We start from the raw sequence: 10,585 nt of genomic DNA on the forward strand, positions 1-10,585 counted from the left end.
CACGATACCAGTAGATATGGGACAAGAGGCCGGGAGTATAACAAGGACAGTGACAGTAAGAAGTATAGAGATAATAGCAGGGAGAGGCATGTCTCTAAATATAGAGCAAGCAGTAGAGAAGGCAGTGAAGGTAGAGTATGCTACAATTGCAAACGTAGTGGGCATGAGATGAGGAGTTGTCCCTCCATTAAATGTTTTTCTTGTGGACAGCGAGGACATGTATCCCGTTATTGTAGGGATAGGAGAGAAGTAGGTTATGACAGGCGAGGTAGTAGCAGGAGGTCAGGAGGTAGCCGAAATAATAGCAATGAGCGATATGGTAGCAGAGACAGTAGTAGGGAGAGGTACAGGGGCCGAGAAAGCCCCCGCGAGGACAACAGTATGGATAGGTTTGAGGGGGAGAAGTATAAGGAGAGGCGCGCGAGGAGCCAGTATGAAGGGTACCAAAATAGTAGTAAGGGCAGAAGTGTTAGGTTCTCTGGTTCTAGGGATAAGTATGAGAATGACAGTTGACTAGAAAGGAGAATTGTACAGGTTTTGAAGGTCAATGGGAAGAACGTTGAATTTACGTTTGATACTGGGGCAGAGGTGTCAACTGTAACCGAGGGGATGGCCGAAAGGCTGAACCTACGGCTAGAGGAGCCATCTACTGTTTTGGCAGGAATAGATGATCGTAAGCTAAGAGTAGTTGGTAAAGCAGGTGTTCAGTTGGAAAATAAATATAGATTTATGGAGACAGAGGTATGCGTGATGAAGGGATCTAGGACAAACTTGTTGGGTATAACCGAGTTGAGGCAGCTGAATTTGTTGGCTGTAGTCAACGCGGTGAGCAACAGCGAGTTTGACCCAGTAAAGGAGTTCGGGGAAGTTTTTAAAGGTCTAGGCACTATGCCAGGTATCTTTAAGATTAAGTTGAAGGAAGGTATAGAGCCAGTGAGGCTGTACTCGCCTCGACCTATAGCAGCAGGGTTAAGAGAGCAGGCTAAGCAGGAGTTGGATAACATGTTGGAAAATAAAGTGATTGAGCAGGTTGAAGAACCTACTGAGTGGTGCTCAGGGCTAACTATAGCGCCTAAGGCTGAGGGGAAGATAAGGATGTGTGTTGATTTAACTGGACTGAACAGATCTGTCAAGCGAGAGGTTTACCCTTTGCCTAAGATTTCAGATCTGCTCAGTGAATTGTCTAAGGGAACGATGTTTTCGAAGTTAGATGCGAATTCAGGGTTTTGGCAAGTTCAGGTGGAGGAGGGACCAAAGTCATTGACGACCTTTATCACCCCTTGGGGTAGATATAGGTTCAATCGGATGTCGTTTGGTATCTTCTCAGCTCCTGAATTTTTCCAGAGAGCAATGGAAAAAGTTATTGGGAGCATGAAGGGGGTAGTATGCTTAATGGACGATGTCCTAGTATATGGAAGGGATGCAGATGAACATTGGTCAAGGTTGAGGGAGGTGCTAGGAAAAATCAAGCGTTCAGGCATGACGTTAAGGAAGGATAAGTGCGAGTTTGGAAAAAGTGAAATTAAGTTTCTGGGCCATTTGGTTAGTGCGGCTGGCATTAAGCCAGACCCATGTAAAGTAGAGGCAGTTCTAGGCTTGAAGTCGCCGGTTAATAAAACTGAGGCTAGGAGGTTTACAGGGATGGTAAATTATTTGAGCAAGTTCAGTAGCGAGTTGGCAGAGTTGTGTGCGCCTATATATAAGGTGTCAGGGAGTAGATCACAGTGGTATTGGGGTCCAGATCAGGAACAGGCTTTCGAGAAGGTTAAGATAGCTTTGTCTAAAGCACCTGTTTTGTGTGCCTTTGATTTGAGTAGGAGGCATAGGGTGTCTGCAGATGCCAGTAGAAACGCAGTAGGGGCAGTATTGCTACAATTGACTGAGGGTAATGTGTGGCAGCCAGTGGAATATGCGTCGAGAAAAATGTCTGAGGCAGAGGAAAGGTATGCAATGATAGAAAAGGAGGCATTGGCAATTACATGGGCATGTGAGAAGCTTGACTACTATCTAGTAGGCAAAAAGTTTGAGGTTGAGACTGACCATAAGCCACCTATTTTACTGTTAGGTGAGAAGGACTTGTCAGCCTTACCAGTCAGGGTTCAGAGGTTTAAAATGAGGTTAATGAGGTATGACTACACAATAGTTCATACACCCGGGGAGCAAATGTATTTGGCCAACTCTTTGAGCCGGCCTAATGGCAAGTTGGACAGCGAAAATGAAATGGGTAGGAGTGAGGATGTAAATACTGCTGTAGTTAGCAGCGTGACTACTGACAATTTTACGGACAGTTTAACGATGGAATTAAGGTCGGAAATGTTGAAAGATGAGGCTGCTGAATGTTTGAAATTTGTTATGGAAGGTTGGCCGAGAGGTGGCAAAAGGTTGGGCAGTGAGCTCCTAAAGCTTTATAGTGCAAGGGAATGGCTTACTGTACGGGATGGTTTACTCTTCTTTAGAGACAGGGTATACATACCTAGGTCTATGAGAAGGTTGTATCTAGAGAAGTGTCATGTTGGGCATCAGGGAATTGATAAATGTCGTCGGAGAGCTAGGTGCCACTTCTGGTGGCCAGGAGTTAGCGTAGATATCTATGAGTTCATAGGGCAATGTGATACCTGTGTCATCCATGGGACAGTCAAGCACCAACCCATGGTTGAATATGAATTGCCAACAAAGCCTTGGGAAGTACTCGGTAGTGATGTGTTTGTATTAAACGGCAAGTTATATTTGTTGATAGTTGATTACTATTCCAGGTGGATTGAGGCACTGCACATCAACGTTCAAACATCTAGGGAGGTAATAGCGGTTATGAAGAAAGTGTTTGCTAGATTCGGTATCCCTAGCATTCTGCGGTCAGATAACGGGCCTTGTTATGATAGTCAAGAGTTTAGAAAGTTTGCAGATTTGTACGGTATCTGGGTAATTACTAGTAGCCCTCGATATCCACAAAGTAATGGTTTGGCAGAAAGTGCAGTTAAAACAGTAAAAAGTTTGTGGAAAAAAGAGCGGGATAAGGATATGGCATTGTTAGTGTATAGAACAACCCCTTTGTCAACTGGGTACTCACCCGGGGAACTAATGTTTGGCAGAGCGGTTAAATCGAATTTGGGGGTGAGCAGTAAAGGGGAAGTAAATTACGAGGAGTTCGAAAGTAGAGAAAGGGAAAGGAAGTTGAAATTGAAAAGTAGTTGGGATATCCAGCATAGGGTATCAAAATTGCCGGGATTAGAGCCAGCACAGGTCGTCTACGTGAAAGCGCCTACTGACACAGGAGCAGCAGGTACGGTGGTAAGGAGAGACAGTACACCAGAGAGTTATTGGATACGGGTTGGTTCGAGTGAGATCAGGAGAAATAGGAAACATCTTTTTCCTCTTAATAACAATCTCTCCTGGGGTTCCTCTAACGATACTATCACCGGTAGTCAGGGTGCTAACCATAACATCCCTAATGATTTCTGTGAGTTGTTTGAGGATAGTGAAGAAGGTGAAACGCAGTACTGCGTAAACAACCAGCCTAGGCCTGGTGGAGGTGGGGAGAGAATAGGTGGTTTAAATGATGAATCGGAGGAACCACCCGGTGCCACGGTTGGAAGTGGCCTAGCCAGTGGGGATCCCGATGTGAGTAGTCGAGATACCCAAACCTCGCAGGGTACTAGAGAAGGGGCAATAGTCAAAAGCACAGTTACAAGGAGTGGTCGGGTCAGTAAACCCTGGCTAGATAAAGATAGTTTTTACTATTAACCGTTGTTAAAAGATGGTTGCCTTGTTGCAGATTGTTGTAAAGAAATTTAATCAAAACTACAATCTCAATGAAAAGCAGTTCAGGTGGCGATGCTAGTGGTGACGGACGACCGAAGAAGAGCATTGAGGAGAGAGTGGGGGAGAGGAAGGACGGTAGTGAGGCTAAGAAGCCTGTAATGTATGGCAGTAGTGGTAAGATTTGGTGCATGATCTGTAGAGTTAAGCGAGATCACTTAGCGGTGAATTGCCCTGGTAATGCTTGCAGGAGGTGTGAGAGAAGTGGACACTGGCAGAAGGACTGCAAGGTACCCATCTGCCAGTGGTGTGGCGAGACCGGGCACGCGGTTAGTGGATGCCCCCGTCGAGGTACAGGTGGTCCAGTGAGCACGGAGGCGGGGAAAAGGAAGGGCAGTGAGGAAGTACGAGCGCCTCAGAGGAAGGTGAGGAGTTATGCGGAAGTGAGTGGCGGTGCTAGGCAAGCTGCTGCACCGGTACCCATTATGGGGAAGGTGAGCTCTTTTTTAGCAGACCTGACCAGTGGTGGGATGATGGACATGAAAGGTTGCCGGAAGAGGATCGCTAGTATTGAGCGAGAGGAGGCGGAGGTACGTAGGAAGTTTGAGACAGAGTTGGTCAGACTGGCTGCCGAGCGCAGGGCAGCGGTCAGTGAGTTTGAGAATGCAGAGGCATTCAGGGCGGCCATTGAGCAGTTGGCCGAAGTTCAGAGGAGGATTGCGGGTAGTAGGCTTGCACCGAAGGAGGGTCAGGTCGAGGTAAATAGGTCTGGGCCTATACCAATTCCCAGCTCTGTGGCGCCACCCCCTGAGCACCCGATTACGGCCCAGGGGGAGACTTCCCAAAGAATGTCTGTTAAGCCCGTCTCCACTGGGGAGAGCGTGGTCAAGACGGAAGGGGCGGAATCTGAGGTTGAGGAGTCGTTACCAGCCCAACTACCAGTTTCTGAGCCAGTTGAGAGTAGTGGTGGTATTGTTGGAGGCAGTGTTGTTGGTGACAGAGGTCACGGTGGTGGTGACAGAGGTCACGGTGGTGGTGACGGAGGTCACGGTGGGGGTGACGAAGGTCACGATGGTGGTGACGGAGGTCACGGTGGTGGTGAAGGAGGTGGAGGAGATCAGGAGAGTAGTGCGGCCGAGTACGACAGCAGCCCCGGGTTGCTCGAGATCGATGGTACGCAGGATGTGTTGATGGACGAAGACCTGGGTTAAAGCGTAAGGTAAACTTCACCAGCAAGGTGAGTCGCTGAATGAGTTCCAATGTATTTCTGGAAGGTTAGTGGCCCATACAAAAAAGAAAAAGAAAAAGGGCATGTTGTATAATCGAGCTGGTGGGCCGCGGGCTACACTAATGCCCGAGGTCATGGTAGTTACAGGTAGTTACGAAAGGTTACGGGAAGGTACGAGAGGTTACGGGAAGGTATGAGAAGTCAAGGCAAGTATAAAGACGTCGGGGATTTGGAGGGAGTTCTCCTTTGCTTCAACCACATGTGAGTACGCACATTTATACTACACTCATCACTTTTGTATTTTGAGCACTATTGTGTCTATGCTAGCATCTGGGTATCTAGTATATTGTGTGATACATTGACTTTCTCAAAATCTGGGAGACAACATAGTTGTTTTATGGCAAGAGGTCAACTCTCATTGGTAATGAGAGTTTTACCCTTGCTTACTCTAAGCTGCACATATGAAGCTCAGATAGCCGAAACAGTTGTCAGATATCAACTCTGGAAAAAAAAACTGGAGGACTGATTTTGCCAAGGAAACCAGAATCTGCTATGACCTATGGTGACAACAATACACGCAAAAAAGAAATTTAATAAACAGATGTGCCTAAGACGAATCTATTCATCTTAGGCACAACACACAGACTACCCTAAGAATGTCAGATGCTAACTGAATGAGAAACCACAAATCACTGTATCTTACCATAATATTATAGGGCCTACATTTATTTATATACTTATTCAGATTGAACAGCACATTAACCACAGAATATTGCATAAAAATCGAAAGGAGAGACGTGAGATGGGAACAGCCATCCAATCCTATAAAAAGCTTATACAGAGTGGAAGAGAGCATACATCCCCGAGCTACAACGGAAAGATTGAGTATGTCACATAAACAATAACTTCATGGCTTGAGCTTACACTTTAATCTTTATATTTTATGCTTTTTACTTCATGTCAGTTTTAAATTTTATGTTTTATGCTTATTTTTACTTTATTATACATTGGCAATGTCAAAGAAATTCTCAGAAACTATCAAACTTATGAAAAACAGTCCTTTTAACAATGTCTTTACGGGATTTCATTTAATCATGGATTTTTCCAAAAAGCTGGCTTCTTGCAGCGATAATAATTGCAGCTTTAATAATTTTTCACAGCTAAAATAATTTTTTTTTAAATATGACATTTAAAAAATTAGAAAGAATAGAGCAAAATACATACTTCAGAGTTTTTCTAGAATTTTAAAGCTAAAAAAAGAGATACAGACACTTTTATAAATTTCATGCTAAGAAAATTTATTAAGTTTTTCAAATATCATGGGCTTCCCAAAAAGATGAGCTCAGAAGCTCCACCGCGGCTGATCAGTTGCGATATGTGTAGTCAGCAGTTGCACAAAAGTTTGTAAGATGCTAACAAGAAACCAATTAAAAATTATTATTCTCAAAGGGCTTGTACATGAAGAGCCTCTAAAAGTGATTAAATCATGAGCAGGCCAGGGAGGTCACATGGGTAAAATTGTGTACCCATTTTACCATTATTTTACCACTATTTTACCATCATTTTACCACCAAAAGCCTTGTCTCCTAACGGAAAGACAAAGCTTTTGGTGAGCACTATGATTATACTAATCATTTCTGATGACACCTTTTTCATCGCTCATTTTGACGAGGTATTTATTTATTGTACTGCCAACAATTTGAATGTTTTTTCTTTATTCGAATTATGCTCAAGTAGAGCTTATTATTGATAAATATACTTTATATAAAAGCCTGAGATAGGCCAATCTATTATTGATATGACGACAATATTCGAGTTTGCATACCGTATTTGAAATTGATCCAAGAGAGAGGCTATATACTGGTAATACAGCCATGGCTAACAATCATACTACAGAGGAACAGACATTGGTGCCCAAGCGAGGCAAGACAACTGCTGAACTGAGAGATAAGTATACAAACAATGAGGAGAAAACAACTTGTGTCAGAATTACAACTAGGGTATACAAATAGAAGTACCTTTCGACACTGGAACAAGTGTAAAAATGGGATATCAGACTACTTTTGGTCTGACTAAACGGAGAGAGAAGGTAGAAGCGATTCCTACTCAAAATAATACAATTGTCTGCATGCAAAGTATTGACCTTGACCGCAATATAACAATTGAACCTTACTAAAAAACAAAAATAGAAGTCCACGAAAACTCGAAAAAAAGCATCGTGTCTCATAGAGTTTGTAGAATTTCAAATAATATGTCATTTATGTGGCTCATGCAATTGGAAAAAGGATGTATAGAGTATATAGTAAAAGATATGACTCATAAAAGTGATCGTAGTCTAGTGGTTAGAGAATTCAGGTGCAAACCTGTGGTTGCAATCTTTGCAAGTTCGAGTCCAGCAGAATGCATAATTTTAATATCCAAGATTTTAATAGCTATAGCCAGACAGACGAACATATATCCTGACAGATAATGAAGACATGCTTTAAGAAATATATGTGTAACAAACTTGGTATATACATACATATATATAGAAAAATCTATACACCGACCTATATAAATATATTTATATATATATAAAATTGTTTCCTCACCCCGGATACCCCGTATGGGTGGTAAATTCTGCTCTAACTCGGGTCTCCTACCAGAGACCTGAGAGTTTGAGCACTCGCCTCAAGATCTTAGCTGTTCTCAGTAGCGCACTTTTCTGCAACTCACCTGAGTCGATTGTTCTTGGTATTTGGGCAAGCCACATTTTATGCGCCGGTGTTATTGCGCCCAGTGCCCCAATGACTACTGGGATTACAGTTGTTCTTACATTCCAGCATTTTTCAATCTCTTCTCCAAGAGGGAGATATTTCTCTACCTTTTCTTTTTCTTTGCTGGCTATATTGTAGTCATTGGGTACTGCTATATCTATTATAGCAGCCCTCTTGTTTTCCTTGTCTACCACCACTATATCTGGTTGGTTTGCTAGGACATGCTTGTCAGTTTGGATGTAGAAGTCCCAGAGGATCTTAGCGCGGTCATTTTCATTCACCTTACCAGGAGCTTCCCACCAGTGTTGTGGTTTATTCAGGCCATGCTCATCACATAGACTTCTATACACAACACCTGCGACATGATTATGCCGCTCAGTGTATGCGTTCCCTGCTAGCTGCCTGCATCCACTGATGATGTGTTGGATGGTCTCAGGTGCATCTTTGCACAGTCTGCATCTAGGATCGTCTCTAGTGTGATAGATTTTCGTTTGGAGTTGCCTTGTTGGGAGCACTTGCTCCTGGGCTGCCATGATTAGCGACTCTGTATTGGCCGTTAGGTTTCCTTTGTTCAGCCACATATATGTCTAGTGAAGATCGCCAACCTTAGATATTTGTTGGTGGTAAGCACCATGACGAGGTTTCGTGTGCCAGTCAATTTCCTCATCATCAGGGCGTAGGTCCGTTGTAAGAGCAGCCGATTGAAATTCAGCTAGCAACTTATCTGAAATGGCCATGGAGGCTGCATATGCTTTGATGCTTTGCTCCTTCTCTTTTACTGTCTGCCGTACACTTTTGAGTCCTCTACCGCCATCTTTCCTATCAAGATACAATCTAGTAGTATCAGATTTTGGGTGGAGTGCTCCATGCATGGTCAGCAGTTTACGAGTTGCTATATCTGTTTCTTTGATGGCTTCCTCAGTCCACTTTATTATGCCTGATGGATATCTTATTACTGGCAGTGCATAGGTATTTATTGCCATGATTTGGTTCTTGGCATTGAGCTGGCTCCGTAAGACCTGCCGAAGGCGTTTCTTGTATTCGGTAATGGCTTTGTGACGTACCTCGGCTTCGTGGTTGATGGTGCTTTGCATAATCCCCAAATACTTGTACCCTTCTTCTATATCTTTGATGGTACCATTTGGCATTCTTAGGCCATCTGTGAGCATAGAATGGCCTTTCTTAAGAATTAGCCTTCCACATTTCTCAATACCGAAGGTCATTCCGATGTCCTTGCGGTATACCTGAGTGAGGTGTATTAGCGAATCAATGTCCCTTTCTTTGTTAGCGTACAGCTTGATGTCATCCATGTAGAAGAGGTGGTTTATCTTGATGCCACTCTTAAACTGGTACCCATATTGAGTCTCCTCCAGCATATTGCTTAGAAGGTTTAGGCATATGCAGAAGAGCAGCGGTGATAAGGAGTCACCTTGATAGATGCCTCGCTTAATTTGTACACTCGCCAGCTTTTTGCCACTAGCCTCCAGTTCCGTCTTCCATTTGGTCATTGACATCTTGATGAATGCCACAAGAGCAGGGTGAACATTGTACATACTGAGGCACTCAAGTATCCAACTATGGGGAATTGAGTCATAGGCCTTTTTGTAGTCAATCCAAGCCATGGCAAGATTAGTTTGCCTTCTCCTGCTGTCTTGACAGACCGTCCGAGCCACCAGTAACTGATGTTTAGCTCCTCGGGTGTTGCGCCCAATTCCTTTCTGAGCACTGGTCATATAGTGACTCATGTGCTCTTCCAGTTTGTCTGCAACTATTCCTGAAAGCAGTTTCCAAGTGGTGGGCAAGCACGTTATTGGTTGATAGTTTTTGGGAATCGGCCCCTGCTTTGGATCTTTTATCAGAAGTACAGTTGGTCCTTTGGTCAGCCATTCCGGATGGTCACCTTGTTCTATTAGGCATTCCATCTGCTTAGCCATTCTAGTGTGAAGTGATGTCAATTTCTTTAACCAGAAGGCTTGAATCATGTCATGGCCAGGTGCTGCCCAGTTCTTCATACGCTGCACTCTGCACTTGATGTCCTCTTTGCTGATGGTGAGTCCTTGCTGAGCCACAGTGTGTTGATGGTTCTCTTTAAGCCTCTTCAGCCAATTTGCAGTGGTGTTATGAGTAGTCTCTTTCTCCCAGATGTCCTTCCAGAACTTTGAAGTGCTAGATCGGGGAGGCTCAGACATTGGCCTCTGCAGTTCACCTTTGAACTGGAAATACACTCTAGATGGATTATTGATGAACAGTTTGTTCATTCTCTTGTTATCCCGCTCTTTGGTGTACCGCTTCAGTCGTGCCGAGAGTGCTACTAGCTGCTGTTTGGCAGATTCTAGAGCTTTTAGAATCTACTAGAGCTACTAGCTTCTATTGTGGCTTCCCTTTTTGGACGCTCCAAACTGTGGTTAGATCTCTCACTGAGCCTACTAACTTTCTTGCGCAAGTCCTTGATCTTATTTTGTAGCCTCAGCTGCCAGGATGGAATGGCTTGAAGCCTTGTTGGCATTGGCTTAACATCCATAGATTAAGGCATTAGTCTCACTGATTGATCCAGTTGAGATCGACTCCAGTGCCATGTTAATGTTTTCTAACAGCTTCTTAGGTATGGCCTTGCTAATTCTTCGTAGTGGTACCCTGCTTCCATAATCATTAGCAGCTGACATCTTGTTGATGATATTTTCCGCAAGCTCTCTCACCCTTGGGTTAAAGTCCAAGTGCGTGTCTTCTTCAACCCTTGCGTCAACACATGATCGTGTATGCGTGATATGCACTCCTCGATGGTTGAGGTTACATGGGTGAACTGTTCCCTAATTTCATCTACCTCAAGTTCCGATATGAGGTGCCG

This window comes from Watersipora subatra, chromosome 2, assembly GCF_963576615.1.
Source record: "Watersipora subatra chromosome 2, tzWatSuba1.1, whole genome shotgun sequence".
In the NCBI taxonomy this organism is placed as follows: domain Eukaryota; kingdom Metazoa; phylum Bryozoa; class Gymnolaemata; order Cheilostomatida; family Watersiporidae; genus Watersipora; species Watersipora subatra.